The sequence below is a fragment of the Moschus berezovskii genome, chromosome Y (assembly GCF_049115385.1).
Source record: "Moschus berezovskii isolate FMDL1 chromosome Y, NW_MosBer_1.0, whole genome shotgun sequence".
Taxonomy (NCBI): domain Eukaryota; kingdom Metazoa; phylum Chordata; class Mammalia; order Artiodactyla; family Moschidae; genus Moschus; species Moschus berezovskii.
This window is the reverse complement of record NC_142489.1, coordinates 41,545,442-41,568,366: the sequence shown is the minus strand read 5'-3', so window position 1 is coordinate 41,568,366 and position 22,925 is coordinate 41,545,442. Positions and strand designations below refer to the sequence as shown.

At 40.4% G+C, this 22,925-nt stretch overlaps 1 pseudogene; it reads left to right on the top strand.

Moving 5' to 3' along the window:
- LOC129557908 (BCL-6 corepressor-like) overlaps window positions 1-22,925 on the top strand; it is a 67,294-nt pseudogene that overhangs the window by 6,821 nt on the left and 37,548 nt on the right.

The window sequence follows — 22,925 nt, the reverse complement described above, 5'->3', positions numbered from 1 at the left end:
AGTCTTCTCCAACACCACAGTTAAAAGAATCAATTCCTCGGCATTCAGCTTTCTTCACCGTCCAACACTCACATTCATACATGACCGCTGGGAAAACCATAGCCTTGACTAGATGGACATTTGTTGACAAAGTAATGTCTCTGCTTTTTAATATGCTGTCTAGGCTGGTCATAACTTTCCTTCCAAGGAGTAAGTGTCTTTTATTTTCATGTCTGCAATCACAATCTTCAGTGATCTTGGAGCCCCCAAAAAATAAAGCCTGACACTGTTCCCACTGTTTCCTCATCTATTTCTGATGAAGTGATGGGACCAGATGCCGTAATCTTTGTTTTCTGAATGTTGAGCTTTAAGCCAACCTTTTCACTCTCCTCTTTCAAGAAGCTTTTTAGTTAATCTTCACTTTCTGCCCTAAGGGTGGTGTCATGTGCATATCTGAGGTTATTGATATTTCTCCCAGCAATGTTGATTCCAGCTTGTGCTTCTTCCAGCCCAGTGTTTCTCATGATGTACTCTGCATATAAGTTACATAAGCAGGGTGACAGTATACAGCCTTGAGGTAGTGCTTTCCCTATTTGGAATCAGTCTGTTGTTCATGTCCAGTTCTAACTGTTGCTTCCTGATCTGCATATAGGTTTCTCAAGAGGCAGGTCAGATGATCTGGTATTCCCATCTCTTTCAGAATGTTCCACAGTTTGTTGTGATCCACACAGTCAAAGACTTTGGCATAGTCAGTAAAGTGGAAATAGATGGTTTTCTGGAACTCTCTTGCTTCTTCAATATTCCAGCAGATGTTGGCAATTTGACCTCTGGTTCCTCTGCCTTTTCTAAAACAAGCTTGAACATCTGGAAATTCACTGTTCACCTATTGCTGAAGCCTGGAGAATCTGAGCATGACTTTATTAGCATCTTACTAAATTCCATATATATGCATTAGTATACTGTATTGGTGTTTTTCTTTCTGGCTTACTTCACTCTGTATAATAGGCTCCAGTATCATCCACCTCATTAGAACTGATTCACATGTGTTCTTTTAATGGCAGTGTAATACTCTATTGTGTATATGTACCATAGCTTTCTTATCCATTCGTCTGCAGATGGACATCTAGGTTCCTTCCATGTCCTGGCTATGATAAACAGTGCTGCAATGAACACTGGAGTACACGTGTCTATTTCAATTCTGGTTTCCTTGGTGTGTATGCCCAGAAGTGGAATTGCTGGCTCGTCTGGCAGTTCTGTTTCCAGTTTTTTAAAGAATCTCACACAGTTCTCTTTAGTGGCCCTACTAGTTTTCATTCCACCAGCAGTGTAAGAGGGTTCCCTTTTCTCTACACCCTCTCTGGCATTTATTGCTTGTAGACTTTTGGATAGCAGTCATTCTGACAGGCGTGAAATATTGCTTGTAGACTTTTGGATAGCAGTCATTCTGACAGGCGTGAAATGGTACCTCATTGAGGTTTTGATTTGCACATCTCTGATAGTAAGTGACCATCACTTCATGGGAAATAGATGGAAAAACAGTGGAAACAGTGTCAGACTTTATTTTTTTGGGCTCCAAAATCACTGCAGATGCTGATTGCAGCCATGAAATTAAAAGACGCTTGCTCCTTGGAAGGAAAGTTATGACCAACCTTAATAGTATATTAAAAAGCAGAGACATTACTTTGCCAACCAAGGTCCGTCTAGTCAAGGCAATGGTTTTTCCCGTGGTCATGTATGGATGTGAGAGTTGGACTGTGAAGAAAGCTGATCGCCTAAGAATTGATGCTTTTGAACTGTGGTGTTGGAGAAGACTCTTGAGAGTCCCTTTTACTGCAAGGAGATCCAACCAGTCCATTCTAGAGGAGATCAATCCTGGATGTTCATTGGAGGGACTGATGCTAAAGCTGAAGCTGCAATACTTTGGCCACCTCATGCGACGAGTTGACTCACTGGAAAAGACTCTGATGCTGGGAAAGGTTGTGGGGGGAGGAGAAGGGGACGACAGAGAATGAGATGGCTGGATGGCATCACCGACTCTGTGGACATGAGTTTGAGTGAACTCCAGGAGTTGTTGATGGACAGGGAGGCCTGGCGTGCTGTGATTCATGGGGTCGCGGAGAGTCGGACACGACTGAGCGACTGAACTGAACTGAACTGAACTGATAGTAAGTGATGTTGTGCTTCTTTTCATGTGTTTGTTAGCCATCTGTATGTCTTCTTTGGAGAAATGTCTGCTTAGTTCTTTGGCCAATTTTTTGATTGGGTCATTTATTTTTCTGGAATTGAGCTGCAGGAGTTGCTTGTGTATTTTAGATATTAATGTTTTTGTCAGTTGTTTCCTTTCCTATTATTTTCTCCCATTCTGAAGGCTGTCTTTTCACCTTGTTTATAGTTTCTTTTGTATGCAGAAACTTTTAGTTAGGTCCCATTTGCTTATTTTTGCTTTTATTTCCAATATTCTGGGAGGTGGGTCCTGGAGGATACTGCTATGATTTCTGTTGGAGACTGTTTTGCGTATTTTCTCCTTTAGGAGTTTTATAGTTTCTGGTCTTACGTTGAGATCTTTAATCCATTTTGAGTTTATTTTTCTGTATGTTGTTGGCGAGTTTTCTAGTTTCATTCTTTTCAAGTGGTTGACCAGTTTTCCCAGGACCACTTGTGAAAGAGACTGTCTTGTCTCCATTTTATACTCTTGCCTCCTTTGTCAAAGATAAGGTGTTCATAGGTGCATGGATTTATCTCTAGGCTTTCTATTGTGTTCCAATGATCTGTATTTCTGTCTTTGACCCAATATCATACTGTCTTGATAACTGTGGCTTTGTAGTAGAGCCTGAAGTCCGGCAGGTTGATTCCCCCAATTCCATTATTCTTTGTCAAGATTGCTTTGTCTATTCGAGGTTTTTTGTATTTCCATACAAATTGTGAAATTATTTGTTCTAGCTTTGAGAAAAATACTGTTGGTAGCTTGATAGGGATTGCATTCAATCTATAGATTACTTTGGGTAGTACTCATTTTCATGATATTGATTCTTCTGATCCATTAACACGGTATATTTCTTCATCTATTAGTGTCCTCTTTGATTCCTTTCACCAGTTTTATAGTTGTCTATATATAGGTCTTTTGTTTCTTTAGATAGATATATTCCTAAGTATTTTATTCTTTTTGTTGCAATGGTGAATGAAATTTTTTCCTTAATTTCTCTATTTTCTCATTATTAGTGTATAAGAATGCAAGGGATTTCTGTGTTGATTTTATATACTGCAACTTTACTGTATTCATTGAGTACCCATAGTAATTTTCTGGTGGAGTCTTTAGGGTTTTCCCTGTAAGTATCTTGTCATCTGCAAACAGAGTTTTACTTCTTCCTTTCCAATTTGGATTCCTTTTATGTCTTTTTCTGCTCTGATCGCTGTGGCCAAAACTTCCAAAACTATGTTGAATAGTATGGTAAGAGTGGGCACTCTTGTCTTCTTCCTGACTTTAGGGGAAATGCTTTCAATATTTCACCACTGAGGATAAAGTTTGCTGAGGCTTTGTCATATGTAGCTTTTGTTATGTTGAGGTATTTTCCTTCTATTCCTGGTTTCTGGAGGGTATTTTTAAATAATAAATGGATGTTGAATTTTGTCAAAAACCTTCCCTGCATCTATTGAGATAATCACATGTCTTTTATTTTTTAATTTGTTAATGTGGTGTATTACATTGATTGATTTGTGGATATTGAAGAATCCTTGCATCCCTGGGATAAAGCCCACTTGGTCATGATGTATGATCTTAATGTGTTGTTGGATTCTGATTGCTAGAACTTTGGTAAGGATTTTTGCATCTATGTTCCTCAGTGATATTGGTCTGTAGTTTGCTTTTATTGTGGCATATTTGTCAGGTTTGATATTAGGATGAGGGTGGTCTCATAGAATGAGTTTGGAAGTTTACATTCCTCTGCAAGTTTCTGGAAGAGTTTGCGTAGGATAGCTGTTAGCTCTTCTCTAAATTTTTGGTAGATTTCAGCTGTGAAGTCATCTGGACCCAGGCTTTTGTTTGCTGGAAGATTTCTGAATACAGTTTCAATTTCCGTGCTTGTGATGGATCTGTTATGATTTTCTATTTCTTCCTGGTTCAGTTGTGGAAAGTTGTACTTTTCTAAGAATTTGTCTGTTTCTTCCAAGTTGTCCATTTTATTGGCATATAATTGCTGATAGCAGTCTATTATTGTCCTTTGTATTTCTGTGTTGTCTCTTGTGATCTCTCCATTTTCATTTCTAATTTTATTGAATTGAATTTTCTCCCTTTGTTTCTTGATGAATCTGGCTATTGGACTGTCAGTTTTATTTCCTCTATCAAAGAACCAGCTTTTGCCTTTGTTGGTTTTTGCTATGTTCTCTTTTATTTCTTTTGCATTTATTTCTGCCCTAATTTTTAAGATTTCTTTCCTTCTACTAACCCTGGGGTTCTTCATTTCTTCCTTTTCTAGTTGCTTGAGGTGTAGAATTAGGTTATTTAGTTGACTGTTTTCTTGTTTCTTGACGTATGCCTGTACTGCTATGAACCTTCCCCTTAGCACTGCTTTTACAGTGTCCCAGATGTTTGGGTTGTGGTGTTTTCATTTTCATTCATTTCTATGCATATTTTGATTTCTTCTATGATTTGTTTGTTATTCAGCAGCATGTTGTTCAGCGTCCACATGTTGCAATTTTTCATAGTTTTTCTCCTGTAATTAAGATCCAATCTTACTGCATTGTGGTCAGAAAAGATGCTTGGAATGATTTCAATTTTTTTGTATTTACCAATGCTAGATATATGGCCCAGGATGTGATCTGTCCTGGAGCACTTTCTGTGTGCGCTTGAGAAGAAGGTGAAGTTCATTGTTTTGGGGTGAAATGTCCTATAGATGTCAATTATGTGTAACTGGTCTATTTATCATTTAGCATTTGTGTTTCCTTGTTAGTTTTCTGTTTAGTTAATCTATACCTAGGTGTGAGTGGGGAATTAAAGTCTCCCCCTATTATTGTTTTATTGTTAATTTCCCCTTTCATACTTATTAGCATTTGTCTTACTTATTGAGGTGCTTCTATGTTGGTTGCATATATATTTATAATTGTGATATCTTCTTTTTGGATTGATCCTTTGATCATTATGTAGTGTCCTTCTTTGTCTCTTTTCATAGCTCTTGTCTTAAGTCTATTTTATCTGACATGAGTATTGCTACCCCTGCTTTCTTTTGGTCTCTATTTGCATGGAGTATCTTTTTCCAGCCCTTCACTTTTGGTCTGTATGTGTCCCTCGTTTCGAGGTGGGTCTCTTGTAGACAACATATATAGGGGTCTTGTTTTTGTATCCATTCAGCCAGTCTTTGTCTTTTGGAAGGGGCATTCATCTCATTTACTTTAAGGTAATTATTGATAAGTATGATCCTGTTCCCATTTACTTTTTTGTTTTGGCTTTGAGCGTATGCATCCTTTCTCTGTTTCTTGTCTAGAGAACGTTCTTTAGCATTTATTGGAGAGCTGGTTTGGTGATGCTGAATTTTATCAGCTTTTGCTTGTCTGTAAAACTTTTGATTTCTCCTTCATATTTGAATTAAATCCTTGCTGGATACAGTAATCTGGGCTGTAAGTTATTTTCTTTCATCACTTTCAGTATGCCCCTGCCATTCCTTACTAGCCTGCAGAATTACTGTTGAAAGATCAGCTGTTATTTTATGGGAATCCCCTTGTGTGTTGTTTGTTGTTTTTCCCTCACTGCTTTTAATATTAGTTCTTTGTGTTTCATCTTTGTTAATTTGATTAATATGTGTCTTGGTGTATTTTGCCTTGGGTTTATCCTGTTTGGGACTCTCTGGGTTTCTTGGATTTGGGTGATTATTTCCTTCTCCATTTTAGGGAAGTTTTCAACTGTTATCTCCTCAAGTATTTTCTCATGGTCTTTCTTTTTATCTTCTTCTTCTGGGACTCCTATGATTCAAATGTTGGGGCGTTGAGTATTGTCCCAAATGTCTCTAATATTGTCCACATTTCTTTTAATTCTTTTTTCTTTTTCCATCTCTGTTTCATTTATTTCTACAATTCTATCTTCTAGCTCACTTATTCTGTCTTCTGCCTCCGTTATTCTACTGTTGGTTCCCTCCAGAGTGTTTTTTTAATCTAATCTATTGCCTTATTCATTGTATATTGACTCTTTTTTTATTTCTTCTAAATCCTTGTTAAGGCTTTCTTTCATCTTCTCAATCCTTGTCTCCAGGTTATTTAACTGTAACTCCAATTTATTTTTAAGATTTTGGATCAGTATCACTAGCATTATTCGGAATTCTTTATCAGGTAGATACCCTGTCTCTTCCTCTTTTGTGTGGGTTGGTGGGCATTTATCCTCTTCCTTTACTTTCTGGGCATTTCTCTGCCTCTTCATCTTTCTTATATTGCTGTGTTTGGGGTGGCCTTTCCGTCTTCTGGCCATTTGTGGAATTCTGTTTATTGTCGAGTTTCCTCTCTGTGGGTGGGGTTGGACGGGTGGCTTGTCAAGGTTTCCTGGTTAGGGAAACTTGTGTCAGTGTTCTGGTGGGTAGAGCTGGATTTATTCTCTCTGGAGTGCAATGAAGTGTCCAGTAATGAGTTATGAGAAGTCAGTGGGTTTGGAGTGACTTTGCTCAGCCTGTATATTGAAGCTCAGGACTGTGTTCTTGTGTTGCTGGAGAATTTGGTTGGTATTTCTTGCTCTGGAACTTGTTGACCCTTGGGTGGTGCTTGGTTTCAGTGTAGGTATGGATATGTTTGATGGGCTTCTATCGATTAATGTTCTGTCATCAGATACCAGGAGATGAAGAGAAAGATGCAACAGCAGTTTGTCCCTTAGATGCTCTGTTGATTTAGAAATTAAGTTTCATTTTCAGTTGTTTGTGGAAGATTGTTTTTGGTTACATTAAATCTTCCCTTTCTGTGTCCAAGAAAGAATCCAAATACAACGCTGACACGTCTGGGGAGGGTTAATGTAAATTATTAAGTGTTGTATATTATCTTTTCTCAGTCATTTAATAATTAATATATATTAACTCTAAAATGATACAAAATTTTACATGTTTTTAGAATGCTAGGTGATTGATTGGTGAAGAAATGCACGAAGCACATTTAATTACTATGAGATAGTAGTAAAAGTATATAAAAGTGGAGAAGGGAAATGGAATAATGAAGACCAATGTATATTTTATTTTTATTTCATCTTTAACCATGTTTGCTCTAACGTTAATCTGCTGTCATGGAAAATTAATATATGGGCTTTCTTTGGGATAAATACTTCTGCTTTGAAAGCATGATAAGTAACATACAAGTCATGTTCTTTCTTTGTAAATTTGGATGTGGCTGCTGTCCACTCGATTGATGGCATTGCAGAGCTGACCATGGAGTGCACTGGCTTCATCCAGAGGGACATCTGTGTCCTTGAAGATATTGTCTCTTCTAGCTGGTGTGTACTGGCCTCAGAGAAAGGTCAGGAGGCTGGCATGAGCTCTTTAGTTGGAGCTGAGTCTTCAACATTCTGAGTCTTCAGCATGAAACCCAGAGATGGAGTTCAAACTGAAGATACCCGAAACAGTGGAGGCTTCCACTGTGTCTGGAAAACTTCCAGATAACTTCAGTGCTATGTACAAAACACCACTTGGAACACAGAAAAGTGCTGTCCCTACAGCAGCAGCATTGGGCTCAGACAGGTCTGCCAGTGACAAATGAAGCCATCTCAACGTAGTGGTGCTAATTACTTTCAGTTTCCCTGGGTCTGTCTTTACATAGAGGGAACCATGCTAGACATCTCCCCTTCCTGAAGCTTTCCAAATATGTGTCAGTGAACATATACAGGACATTGCCACCTCCGTCCTACAGGTTAGCTCAGCTGATGTAGTCCCCAGTCTGTACAAATGAGGAGCACTTTTTCTGACTGCCACCACCTCAGTCTGTGAATCCCCACATGGTATCATATCTTGCTTCACCTCTGAGGCTCTCAATACCTTCATCATCCCCAGGCACCCCACATGTGCTCTGTGCTGACAAAAGCTGGTACTGGAAGATTGGCGTCAATCATGGGAACCTGGTTAAATACACTTCCAGAATAATGAGCAGCCTAGGGAGCTTCTGCAGAAACAGTCGCCACTGGCCTTCTGGGGGACACAGGTCTTCTACCACTGTCACCCTGGTCTTTACCAAGACTCATTTTTCCTTCCCAGCCCACTGCAAACTTCTGCTCTGAGATCATTAAGCATTGTGCCAGGATTTCCACCTTACCCTCCATCACCATGTTGAAGCCATGCATGAAGATCAGCAGCAAGTGCCTCATGGCCAGGCTCTGCAGCAGCAAGTATCCAGAGGGAGCTGAAGGCACTCAGTCAGTTCCTGGTCACACTTGGAAAAAGGTGGGTCAGGACAAAAAGGATGGCAGCTCACCTCCTTTGTTGGAGAAGTGCATGGTTACCAAAGACGTCACCAGTAAGCCACTAGACTTGTCTTCTGAAATGGTGGATGTCAATGCTTCCTAAGCTTACCACATGAAGAAGATGGCTCCTGAAGTCTTGGTTCACAGCAGAGCTGGAAGTGGCTTAGTGTTTTCCAGAAGTGAGATTCTAGAAGAAACTCTATTTCCTCCAGGAAATTGTGTTGTCTGTAGATCTGACATCATTTAGCAGAGCCCCCTCATTCTCGTTGGTGCATGGACCAAATTCTAATGAAGAGAACAGTGGTAGAGGCTTGCTTCTGAAGAACAAGTGTTTGGACTGGGCCATCCCACAGCAGTGCAGTTCATTTTGTTCCTGAGTGAGAAATATAGTTGCCATGGTCACTGATGTGTTGGGGTCAAAGTTAAGTATGGGCCACCCATCCTTTGTGTTGTCAGTCCCAAATGGCAGTGTGGATGTCACCAAAACTAGTAGGAGCCCAATGGATTCAGTGGAATTTGTTAATCAACATATGGGTTGGGTGTTGATCACACCTATCAAACAAAGCAATGACACTAACATCTAGGACATCAAAGCCAGTAACCCAGAGCCGAATTTCAAAGCAAATGAGGATGATCTTCCATCAAATTTGGCATTTCTGTCTCCAGGTGAGATGTTCAAGTCCCCACAAATTTTCTACCATTGGAGTTACCTTCCTTACTCAGTACATGAAACCATGCCTCTAAATCCTCTCTAATATCATATCAAGAAACCTGTGCACCCTCACCCAGTTTTGTTGCTAAACAGTACTCTCTTTCTCAGGCATCTTGCTCCAAAGCCTCAGTTCCCCTACGAGGTACCCATGGACTTGCCAGAGTTTGTGACAAATGAAGGCACATTGGTTGGACTCCCTGTAGAGATCACTAAAGAAAAAAAAAACAGAGAAGTTATTCTGCTCTGATGACAGATCGTCATATGAGGACCCAAGTCTTCAAAATACACTTTCTGAGATGATTGAAGCTAACAGAACCAAGTTACATTCAGAGATCTACAGCGACAAGAACCCAAATGCAAGCCCTGCATCTAGAAACAAGGGAAAACTGTCATCCGAAATGACAGCCTTCTATATGTTGCTCTTCCACAGGAAGTTCAGTTCAGTTCAGTCTCTCAGTCGTATCCTACTCGCTGCGACCCCATGAATCACAGCACGCCAGGCCTCCCTGTCCATCACCAACTCCCGGAGTTCACTCAAACTCATGTCCACAGAGTCGGTGATGCCATCCAGCCATCTCAATCTCTGTCGTCCCCTTCTCCTCCCACCCCCAACCTTTCCCAGCATCAGAGTCTTTTCCAGTGAGTCAACTTGTCGCATGAGGTGGCCAAAGTATTGCAGTTTCAGCTTTAGCGTCAGTCCTTCCAATGAACACCCAGGATTGATCTCCTTTAGAATGGACTGGTTTGATCTCCTTGCAGTCCAAGGGACTCTCAAGAGTCTTCTCCAACACCACAGTTCAAAAGCATCAATTCTTAGGCGATCAGCTTTCTTCACAGTCCAACTCTCACATCCATACATGACCACGGGAAAAACCATAGCCTTGACTAGACAGACCTTTGTTGGCAAAGTAATGTCTCTGCTTTTTAATATACTATCAAGGTTGGTCATAACTTTCCTTCCAAGGAGTAAGCGTCTTTTAATTTCATGGCTGCAATCAGCATCTGCAGTGATTTTGGAGCCCCAAAATATAAAGTCTGACACAGGTTCCACTGTTTTTCCATCTATTTCCCATGAAGTGATGGGACCAGATACCATGATCTTTGTTTTCTGAATGTTGAGCTTCAAGCCAACCTTTTCACTTTCATCAAGGGGCTTTTGAGTTCCTCTTCACTTTCTGCCATAAGGGTAGTGTCATGTGCATATCTGAGATTGTTGATATTTCTCCCAGCAATCTTGATTCCGGCTTGTGCTTCTTCCAGCCCAGCGTTCCTCATGATGTACTCTGCATAGAAGTTACAGTTAAATAAGCAAGGTGACAATATACAGCCTTGACGCACTCCTTTTCCTATTTGGAACCAGTCTGTTGTTTCATGTACAGTTCTGACTGTTACTTCCTGACCTGCGTACAGGTTTCTCAAGATGCAGGTCAGGTGGTCTGGTATTCCCATCTCTTTCAGAATGTTCCACAGTTTTTGTGATCCACACAGTCAAAGGCTTTGGCATAGTCAGTGAAGCAGAAATAGATGCTCTTCTGGAACTCTCTTTCTTTCTCCATGATCCAGCGGATGTTGGCAGTTTGATCTCTGGTTCCTCTGCCTTTTCCAAAACCTGCTTGAACATCTGGGAGTGCACGGTTCACATATTGCTGAAGCCTGGATTGGAGAATTTTGAGCATGACTTTACTAGCGTGTGAGTTGAGTGCAATTGTGCAGTCATTTGAGCATTCTTTGCCATTCCCTTTCTTTGGGATTGAAATGAAGACTGACCTTTTCCAGTCCTGTGGCCACTGCTGAGTTTTCCAAATTTGCTGGCATATTGAGTGCAGCACATTCATAGCATCATCTTTCAAGATTTGAAATAGCTCAACTGGAAGAGCCAGGTGCAAAATGTAATGCAGACATATAGCCAGCTTTACAATTGAGAGTCTCAGCCAGAGACTCTCAGCTGAGGGCACCAAACCCCTGACTGACCTGGTGCTGCAGCCCTACCGGGATTTGTTTACCCTGAGAGAGGGGTTGGGGTGCATCAGTGATGAAGCCTAGGCTTTCAAAACCCTCCAGACCCCTCAGTCTTTAGCTAAAGGAAAGATAATGTTCCAGTGGGACCCAACAGGGAACTGAGAAATGCCAGTCTTGACTCTGTTCCTGCAGCCAATTCTGGGAAATATTGCCTTGCTGTAACTTCTGGCAAGAAATGTACCCAAACCGTTTTGCATAGTTGGTGCCCCACCAAGTTTCGATATCACCTCTATCAATACCAACGATTGAGCTCATGAGGCAGAATCAACGAGTTGCAAAGTTCTGAAACCAAAGCTTTCTAAGTTGTCAAAATGAATCGCTAACTCTGCTGGTTACGTGGGTGACTGGTTCAAGTGTGTGTCACTACAGAGCTGTATGCGGATTCCAGTCTGCTCAGCCAGGAACATCAGGCATTGTAGCTGAGCCTTCTACCTGATTTGCAGCAAATTGATCAGTTGTTAGTTTTTTAAATGCTGAAGAGGACTGGGGGATTATTGTATGCTCAGACACCAGGGAGATTTGGTTATTGAAGCTTATAGTAATTTAAATTCTAGAAATTATTATTGTGTCCAATAAGGGAAACTGCATAGTAGCATTTAGTTCCTTCAGGTTAAAAAAAACTTCACTCAAATGCTGATACCAGAAGTTTTAATAATTGCAGAGGATATTTAAAGGTTGCATGATGCTTATCAGTTATTTTACTTTCTATGCTGTTAGTGTATGTTAACATTCATGTTCAGAATGTGTCATGTGATATTTGATGAGAAGGTGTAGCGGCCACGTGTCTGATATTTATGCAGGATTCCCACATCCACATAAGAACACACCTCTTATATAGTAGTGAATTATGATTCATGCAGAAATTTATCAAGACTTTTATCATTATCTGAAAAATGAATAAAGCCAAATTATTTTTGTAATGTCATGAAAAAATATTAGCTCATATTTATGAAATTTGAAAATTATATACCTGACCCTTAATTACATAAGGATTACAGAAGGACAGTATTTTATGTCTACCTGCTGCTTATCATCAATTAGTTTTGCAAATTTATTCTTACAAATTATTTTTACTAGTATATTACATAAACCTTTAGGGTTAAATTTTATTGCCAAATAGTTGAAGGGAATTTTATACCCTATGCTCATCTTCCTTCATTGTGCATCTCTTCTTACTACTCTCTTTTATATTTATTTGTTTTTGTCTATCTGAAAAACAGAATATTTTTGCAAGTGTATTCACTGTATCACATTCACACAGAATATATATCTTCATACTATATGGTAGCACAGCTTTATTTCATAATTCATTGTTGGTTTCAGGCAAATATGTTTTGGAAGACAGCCAGGAAATTAAAAGACGCTTACTCCTTGGAAGGAAACTTACGACCCACCTAGATAGCATGTTAAAAAGCAGAGACATTACTTTGCCAACAAAGGTCCGTCTAGTCAAGACTATGGTTTTTCCGGTGGTCATGTATGGATGTGAGAGTTGGACTGTGAAGAAAGCTCATCGCCGAAGAATTGATGCTTTTGAACTGTGGTGCTGGAGAAGACTTTTGAGAGTCCCTTGGACTGCAAGGAAATCCAACCAGTCCATTCCAAAGGAGATCAATCCTGTGTGTCCATTGGAGGGACTGATACTAAAGCTGAAACTGATATACTTTGGCCACCTCATGTGACGAGTTGACTCACTGGAAAAGACTCTGATGCTGGGCGGGATTGAGTGCCTGCAGGAGATGGGGACGACGGAAAATGAGATGGCTGGATGGCATCACCAACTCGATGGATATGAGTTTGAGTGAACTCCAGGAGTTGGTGATGGACAGGGAGTCATGGCATGCTGTGATTCATGGGGTCGCAAAGAGTCATGACTGAGCAACTGAACTGAACTGAACCGTTAAGTATAAGACACCTAAAATAGCTTTGCTGCTTATGTGATTTTTTTTTTTTTTTGTGGGGGGGTTCTGTATTCATTTTCTTTTGAGCATGAGATGTTGCAGTTCCCACAGTTGGAGATGAGAGAGTATGGCCAGCCTGAAACTAGAGATTCTGAGATGTGTAAGTTCAGCCCTGTTGACTGGGAAAGGGTGAAAGAAAATCAGAATAAAAAGCTGAATTTGGTAGCCCTGGAGGTCATTGCTGGCCAGCATGATGCAGAGAGATATAAGTACTTTGTGATACCACATCTATGAGAACAGGGTTGACTCTATTCTCAGAGTTGAGAGAAGTGAGAGAAATAAATTCAGTGTTCAGTTTAGTGCCTGCAGGGGAAAATAACCTGCTCTTTCAGTTAGCAGAATGAAGGACCGATTGTCTTTTTGAAATTTATTGTGCCCCCAAAAGAGGTTCTTGAGACACATCCTTTTTCAGGGAAGCAATGACTCTGAAGTTACAAAAAATTTGCATAGTATATCTCCAGGTATATCTGTGTCAGGGGCCTAAGGAAAAATATATATATTAACTTGAAATTACAGTGCTGAAGATTTTCATTTACTCTGTGAGTGAGTTTATAGGCGTGCTTAATCGCTCAGTTGTGTTTGACTCTTTGCAACCCCTCAGATGGTAGCCTGCCGGGCTTCTCTGTCCATGGGGATTCTTCAGACAAGAATGCTGAAGTGGGTTGCTATGCGTTTCTACATGGGATTTTCCAAACTCAGGGATCAAACCCCGGTCTCCTGCATTGCAGGCAAATTCTTCAGCATCCAAGCCACCAGTGAAGCCTGACTTCCTGCATACTGGCAGTTGAATAAAATTTTCACTTTAGAAGTCAGGAAATGAATTATGTTAATTAAACTAGTAAATGCACAAATAGGAACCATTAACTGAAATGCCAAAGGAGATTCATAAATTCTTTCCTGAAAAATGCAGTTAGGGTCTCCTTTGCCCACTCTTTTGCTTGAGCAAACCTAGGACCTGCTCAACAGAAGTGCTTGTTGCAGGAGTTGAAAAAAGTCTAAGTCAGAGAGCTTCATGAAACTTTTAGGCCAGGAAGCCTCTCTTCCATAAGAACATGTGTATGTTTTGTACTTTACTTTGAGTTTTGAACAGATTTTGTAAATCCGCTTTTGTAAAGGATATAAATTTTTAACAAAGTTAGGTTTTGCTGTGGTTTCTAAAATTACCTGCATTGTTGGGATTTTAAATCATTGGGTAGTCTTAATCAGTACTTTTCCATTTTGTTTACATCTAACTGGGTATGGCTCAACAGTAGAGAGGTTGCTGTGCTGGCTTGTTGCTATGAAGAATTATAACTGTCGCCACGGTGATCCTTTTGTGAGGTAATTGTATGGTACAACATGATGAATTATGGTACTTGATGAATTATGGGACATATGTGCTGTGAGTCATATGACTGTGCTGCAGAAAGCAAGTTTTAAAACATAGACATGGTCACCGCAGCCTAGACTGCAAGGCAAAGGAGATGTGATTTTCTATACTTAGAAAAGTAGCAACAATGACGGATTGTCATGGTCAGTACTCCTGCATATCTCTTTGTCTATCTCTTTGTTCTCAACTATAGTCATTTGGATAGTGGTTGAAATGACCTCATTTACAAAAGTCCAAATTGAGATCTGTAGAAATGTGCTGTGCAGATTCTCTTCCATGTAGTTCAGATAGCCTGTGTAACTTGATACTCAGATGTGTTCTTCAGGAGGATAATGATAAATACCTTGGGAAGCTTCATTTAAGAGAATCTGAATCTTTTTTTTTCTGAAAGGCAGTACTGAAAAGGTGTCAGATATTTTATTATATATTTGTTTCTCATAATGCATTGCATTGGGTGAAAGGGTGGATGGATCTAGTTTGCGAAAAGATCCTCCTGTGAAACAAAGGAAACAGCTAACTATGGGTGGGCTTCCCAGGTGGCTCAAACAGTAAATAATCTGCCTGCAGTGAGGGAGATCTGGGTTTGATCCCTGGCTTGGGATGATTCCCTGGAGGAAAGCACAACAACCCACCCCAGCATTCTTGCCTGGAGAATCCCCATGGACAGAGGAGCCTGGTGGCTACAGTTCATGGGGTAGTAGAGTTGGACACAACTAAGCAATTAAGCACAAAGCACAAATTACGGGTATGGCTTTGTTGTTTCAGTACACCATGACTTTAGTGGTACAGGTTTTTTGATCATAGTTCAGAATGAGGAAGCATGGATTTCGTACTTTTGGGTCCTTGAGGATAAGGCAGGAGGTGACGAAATGCAGGCACAGGAGTTCCTTATCTGGCTGAGTGAAAATGGTGACACGTGCTGCATACTCCCAGACCTAAAGGATGACAAAGCACCATCTACATTCCTGCAGTTTTTACCAGATGGGAAGCCTGAAGAAGACAGGGAAAGGGCTCACTTTTTTGACGTGCTATTCAATGGCAAGCGACTTCACTTTCACTTTTCACACATTGGAGAAGGAAATGGCAACCCACTCCAGTGTTCTTGCCTGGAGAATCCCAGGGACGGGGGAGCCTGGTGGGCTTCCGTCTGTGGGGTCACACAGAGTCGGACACGACTGAAGTGACTTAGCAGCAGCAGCGGCATTCTTTAGTGAGGAACAGGAAGATGAGAGTTCCCTCAGTGAATGTGTGTTTGCCAACATGTATGAAATAAGTCATCACAAATCCCCTGGATATTTTCTGTGGGGAAAGACGCTAGTGAAAAAGTCAGGCAGGTGAAATATAAACTAATTTCAGTTTTACTAAGTTTGAATGAAAGTGAAACCTTAAGGAGACAACATTCTCTTTGAGAATAAAGGCTATTTAGACATGGTTGAAACTGCTAACAGAGATAGCAGTAACTATATGATAGGTAACTACATCACACTTGAAGTTGAAATGTAAAATGTGGACTTGGAATCTGAAACTGCGTTGAGTCAGAGGTCATATGTGACAATGAAATGATGGAAATTTGTCTTTGTGATACGTTTCAGTAGTTGCATGTGAAGGAATATGGAAAGAATGCCTGGCGTAGTGTTACATGTATAGGTATGAAGGAAATTCCTCTTGGACAGGAAGTGGGAGGAGTTACATTGTGTCAGTAATAAAAATTTTCCCTACAAGTGAGAGAGAAAAGTGGACAGAGGATTTCACCGTAACCAGATTGAATTATGTGAAGTTTCCTGTGAACTTCGGAGATACAATTAGAAACTTTTCTAAAGAGTTCCATTCATGATTTTTTTCTTCATAATTTGCACTGTTGAAGCAAGTAAGTTACCGGTTTTCTTTCTGTAGCTCATATTTGGTAAATATTTGGCCTCTTTATTACATCAGCCTTCACTCATTGCAAAATGTGAAGTTCAGCATAAGTTTTCATAGAGATTTTTAGATCAGTATAGACTTTGTTGGATTTTGCTGTGAAAGGAAAGGACCAAATATAATTAACACTTCATGGTCTTTCTTGTTTTCATGCCCCAGCTATAAAAAGATAGTTACAGATTTGGTCAGTATAGGATATAAGGCCTTGTCATTGAGTATGGGGTCTTTCACCTGCTCCCCAGGACTTCCATTCTCATGGTGTCCTTTGGGCCTTCACTTTTGTATTATTATCTCCCTTCTCCAGGGGAGTGTAGCACTAGAAAAAAAACAGGATCCCTTCAAGGTCCCTCAGGACAGAGATCTTCATGTGGAGAAGACGTGATGGACAGGCAGCCTGAAAGTGAGATTCCATCCCACCAGGTGGACTTGGAGATGCCTCATAACCTTACTCACTTGCTGGATGGAAAGCACAGTGTCTCAGGTGACACTGTGGAAGAGCTTCCAGAAGACCCTTTGCTGAAAGCCAAGAGGAAACGAGTCTCAAAAGGTTAGTTGCAAGAGGCCAAAACTGAACTGAAAAAAGGCATGGTGCTCACCCTAGCCTCTCAATGTCCAGGCGAAGTCTTGGGATAGAGAACTGAAGGGCTCTGTTCTCATGCCAACTCCAGGGCCATATGGTATGTGATTGCATACAACCCACAGGCTCTGGGTATCCTGCTCATACCTCCTTTTACACCTCATCAGATGCTCAGGCTGAAAGATAGCCAAAGAGAATATTCAAAATGTCCCAAGACTTTGTAACCTGTAGCAAAAATAGTGATCAGATCTCCCTCCTTTACTGTACTCCCATTACAGATATATGGTGAAAATGATGTCAAGTCACTCAGTTGTGTCTGACTCTTTGTGACACCTTGGACTGTAGCCTGCCAGGCTCCTCCATCCATAGGATTCTCCAGGCAAGAATACTGGAGTGGGTTGCCATTTCTTTCTCTAGGGGCTCTTCCTGACCCAATGATCCAACCTGGGTGTCCCGCATTGCAGGCAAATTCTTTACTGTCTAAGCCACCAGGGTCTCCTGGACAGATGTATGGCGGTCTGACCCTTACTGCTAGGGTACTTTTTGATTACTTTGTAGTTATTTCTCCAATGGATGACTGACCTTAGAGGGAAATAACAAGCAGTGCCTATAACCACTTAGAAGACCAACAGTACAGTGAGATGACTAACCTGAAGCTGCGCATTGACTTAACAGGGCCCTGTCACCCAAAGCAACACCACTTGCAACTTGGCGAGCAAAAGACGTTGGCAGCAGAGAGCAAACATGGCCAGCAAGGCAGAAAGAAAGTAACCCAGGGGGTCAAGCCTCAGGTCATTGCCCAGGGCAGTAAAATTTCTGAGGGGAAACCCAGTGGAAAGAGGGAAGAGGCCAGATGCAACAAAAGTTGGTTGGAAAATTCTGTCAAATCCAATGATGATGAACAAGGTATGAGGGAGCCACTCCCGGAGGGTGGGTCACCTACCCTCTGTGGCCGGGGGGTGTTGGAGGAACCTGAATGACACTGAAGTTGATTGAGTAGCATGTGGTTAGGTGGGTATTTTTCCCATGAGATCCTACTAGCCTCCATACTTCCCTCTGGAATGTTTACTGAGAAGCTCGTTTGAAAGGAGGGAGCTTTATTTCTTAGTCCTTTCTTTACCCAGACAACCTCTGCTGAGCAAGATGTCTTTTTAAGCCCTGTGGCTTGACAGAACCCTTATTTCACCTTCTTACTGAATTAATTTCCTACTTCCTGATAATGTAGACTGATTGTCCTTGTCTGGGACTGTCTTGCATTTGAGCCCACTAATTGGGATTGGAAAAGTGTGCATAGCTGACTCCTTTGAACAGTGTTGACATTTGGCATTCTGTGGATTAACTTGTTTGCTGTTTGAATGTCAACTAATTAAAACATTAAGGTTTTGAAGCAAAATTACTATGTCTTTGAAAACTGAAGTGATCAGTGTTTACAGAAGGCTTATTTTCTGTACCAGCTAAAACTTGAAATACGTTTTTCTCCTTTCCCTAGAAACACTCCTTCACCCCTTTTTAGGCTTTCCTGTATTCTCTTGACTCCCTACCCATAAAGAACCGTTTAATCCACCATTACAGGCAACCAAGTTCAGACTCAGACAAACTTTACGTCAGGCTTGACAAAGCATACCAAACAGCAGAGAATTGAAGAAAGCAAGAAGCCAGATATACTGCACATAAATGAACAAGAGGATTGCCATGGATACACAGATGACATTGAGAAACCATCTGGGAAGAGACTATGCAAAACCAAACACCTAATTCCTCAGGGGCCCAGACAGTGCACTTCAATGACAAGGGACAATGCAGATGACGAGGTACGTTTTGATATCCTCTACTAAATAATGGTTGTGTAGGCATTCCACAGATCATTGTTTGCCCACCTATTCTTGCTTCTCAGGAAAAAAAAAAAAAAAAAACTTTCCTTTTTCTGACCTCCTTTTCCAAGTTCAGTCATTCATTCAAAGGACCATGTCTCCTAGGTGGTGATGAAGTTTCAAACTCAGACAGATCTCTTTCCCTTACACTCTTTTGACATCTGTCTTTCATCCAAACAAGTGAAAAGGAAAAGTACTTTATATTAGTTTTATATGTCAGGAAGAAGGGAAAAATGCAAGTGTTGGAAGATGGCCTTAAATGTTTGCACTGACTGGTTTTATGATAGGTAACCATCCAGAGATTCAGAAATCAGCCCAAGCTCACATCTAACTATGATCAGTCGCCAGCCAAACAGGACCAGTCTTTGCAACCACTACTTTCGGGTTTACTTCCACTGGTGACCCAGTCTCGCCATCTACCACCGGAAGCACGGAGACTTAGTGTTAATAAGAATGCTGGAGAGACCCTCCTGCAGCGGGCTGCCCGACTTGGCTATGAGGTGGGTGTACTTGTGGGCATTTCAATTCAGAAATTACTTGCAGCTGCTACTTGACATGGGGTGGGAGGGTGCCTGGCTGGACCAGGATAGTGGAGGAGATGAAATTCAAAACAAAACCGCCTCATGTTACAAACTAAGCTGGGTATTCTACCACAATACTTGTATCAGTAATAACTGTGCTGTGCTATGCTTCTGTTGGTGACTTCTTTTAAGGATCAAAAGAAAGCCTTATCATGAAAATTCACTTTGTTTAACTATGTCGGTTGCTTTGGCATCCTCTTCTCGTGCTGGCTTATCTCTGCTGCAAAATTTGACCTAACCAAGGGTGTGTGGAAATGAGCCCTTTTGAATTCTCATTAGCAAGGCGAGAGAAGTTATTAGCCCTGTTTTGGCTTGCTTGTGAATATCTAGATATTGGGGTGAGCTGTGCATCTTGTCTGCCAGGTAGGCCGTAAGGCAGCAGGGTTGTGGAAATGGTGGTGGCCAGACCTCTGTTTCTAAGAGCACAGGGGAAACCAAGGGCAGATGAGACAAGGACTAAGAGTTTGTCCCAAATTTCTTGCCCATTTCACCAGTATTGTTTCATTGCCATCCCCCATCTTTCCAAGGACTGGGTCATACTGGAGTTGCCACCATACTTCCTCCTCTTGTTTTGGAAAGGAACTGCCACAGTCACCTGAAGTAACAGTATGCCAGTAGCCAGGTTTACCAGCATGACACATTATATTCACAACTTGAACAAATGGAACATTCTTGTTACTTACCAGCTGAGGGGTCCTCTTTAGCTGATGTGTCTTTCAAAGGTCAAAAAAAAACTTCTCACAACATAACTCAAAACTGTGAATGCCTAGAACCATCCCCTGTTTTACATGTTGTAAGTGAGTTATTTAACAGTTGTCATAGGGTGTCTTCCTGTGACCCCTTACAGCTCCACCTTACCAAGTGTTGGGTACCTTGTACCCTCTGTCTATGTTGTTTGCATCACCATTTGCAGAACCAGACAGACAGATCTGAGTTTGACTTGAAGGAAAACACTCACTTGTTTTCTGATGGCAGATGTTGTTCTATTGAAACTTTAACCAAGGTAATAAAACAGTGAATAAGTTGCTGCCCTGAGTACTGGAAGAATGTGTGTAAATATATTTATATTTTTAATAAGCCATTGATATTTTTTAGGAGTTTTAACTTTATAGAATTGAGGATAAATACAGAGTTCCCATACAATCTTTTCCTTCCAAAATTCCTATTATGAATGTTTTGTTATGATTGACATTTGAACATTATATGTTATTAGTAACTAAAGTTTATAGTTTTTGTTAAACTTCACTCTTAACTTTTTGCAGCCTCTGGTTTTAATTAACAGATACAGATATTTTAATATACCAAATAAAAAAAATGATTAATATTTTAATACGGATATTTTAACATACCAAAGAAATAAAATTGATAACAGAGATTTAATGCAAACAGTTTACATAGAACAGAAAAATTAGGGGTACACTTTTATTTCATACTTGAAGCCCTGTCATTAATATTCAGTTCAGTTGCTCAATCATGTTTGACTCTTTTCCACCCCATGGACTGCCAAACACAAGGCTTCCCTATCCATTACCAACTCCCAGAGTTCGCTCAAACTCACATCCATTGAGTTAGTCAGTGATGTATCCAACTATCTCATTCTCTGTCGTCCCCTTCTCCTTCCTTCAGTCTTTCCCAGTATCAGGGTCTTTTCTAAGAAGTTAGTTCTTCATATCATGTTGCCAAAGTATTGGAGCTTCAGGTTCAGGGTCAGTCCTTCCAGTGAATATTCAGGACTGATTTTCTTTAGGATTGATTGGCTTGATCTCCTTGCAGGGCAAAGGACTCTCCCGAGTCTTCTCCAGTCCCACAGTTCAAAAGCATCAATTCTTCAGCGCTCAGCTTTCTTTATGGTCCAGTTCTCACATCTATATGTGACTACTGGAAAAACCATAGCTTTGACTACCCAGATCTTTGTTGGCAAAGTAGCGTTTCTGCTTTTAAATACTGCTAAATTGGTCATAGCTTTTCATCCAAGGAGCAAGCATCTTTTAATTTCATGGCTGCAGTCACCATCTGCAGTGATTTTGGAGCCCAAGAAAATAAAGTCTGTCACAGTTTCCATTGTTTCCCCAACTATTTGCCATGAACTGATAGAATCTGACGCCATGTTTTTAATTTTTTAATGTTGAATTTTAAGCCAAATTTTTTCTCTTCTTTTTCACTTTCATCAAGAGGCTATTTAGTTCCTCTTCACTTTTTGCCATTAGGGTGGTGCCATCTGTATATCTGAGGTTATCGGTATTTCTCACGGCTGTCATGTTTCCAGCTTGTGCTTCATCCAGCCTGGCATTTCACATGATGTACCCTGCATGTATGTTAAATAAACCGGATGACAAAATACAGCCTTGACATATGCACTAATGTTAGTATCATCAGTGTTACTTAATGTATCATTAACCTTCATAAATAAGAAATTATTATGTGGATTAAGCCTGAACTAGGATGGAGCCTGAAGCAATTAGAGGCTGAGGTTATTTGAAATTTTGTATGTAGAATATAGGGACATACTTCTTTTATATAAAACCATAAGTGTTTTCTTCCTGCATTCTGATCTTACAGATTGATGGCCTGGCTAATCTCCTGTGTATGTCCCTCCCTCCTTAAGTTTAGGGTTGTTCTTTAGCTCATCTAATCTATTCTTATTTATTGTTTTTCATACTTTTATCTAAACTTGTACTGTCATATCCCCCTACCACCTGTTGAGTACGACCATCAAATGGGCATGGTTTTGTATTTATCAATACAATACTATTGTCATCATCAAGACTTTCACATATGCTCTTACCCTTTCACAGGGTGGATATTGCTTACTTATGCTATAGTGCAGTTAGGCCTGAGTATAGATATCTTTGAGGTTCACTATGTGTGATCTGATCATATCCTTTCTTCTCTACACAGGAATTGGTCTTGTATTGCCTGGAAAATAAGATTTGTGATGTGAATTATCAAGATAATGCAGGTTACTGTGCCCTTCATGAAGCTTGTGCAGGAGGATGGCTCCAAATTACTGAACACCTTCTTATATATGGTGCTAATGTCAATTGTAGTGCCCAGGATGGAACCAGGTTAGTGGCTTATCTTGCTTGGGTACTAGATGTGGCCCTCAGATAAGTGGGAAGTGCTTCAGGAACAGTGAGTAACCACATAGATAGCAAAATGCTCTGGATTTGAGTCACACGTACTATGGCAAAGTAGACATTTATTTTTTTCAGATTTTAATTGAAATATAAGTGATTTCAAATGTTGTGTTAGTTTATACATCACAGTGATTCACACACACAACACATTATATATATATATATATATATATATATATATATATATATATATATATAATATATATATTTTCCATTTCAGATTATTCAGTTCATTTCATTCGCTCAGTCGTGTCCGACTCTTTGCGACCCCATGAACTACAGCACGCCATGCCTCCCTGTCCATCACCAACTACTGGAGTCCACACAAACCCATGTACATTGTGTTGGTGATGACATCAAACAATCTCATCTTCTGTTGTCCCCTTCCC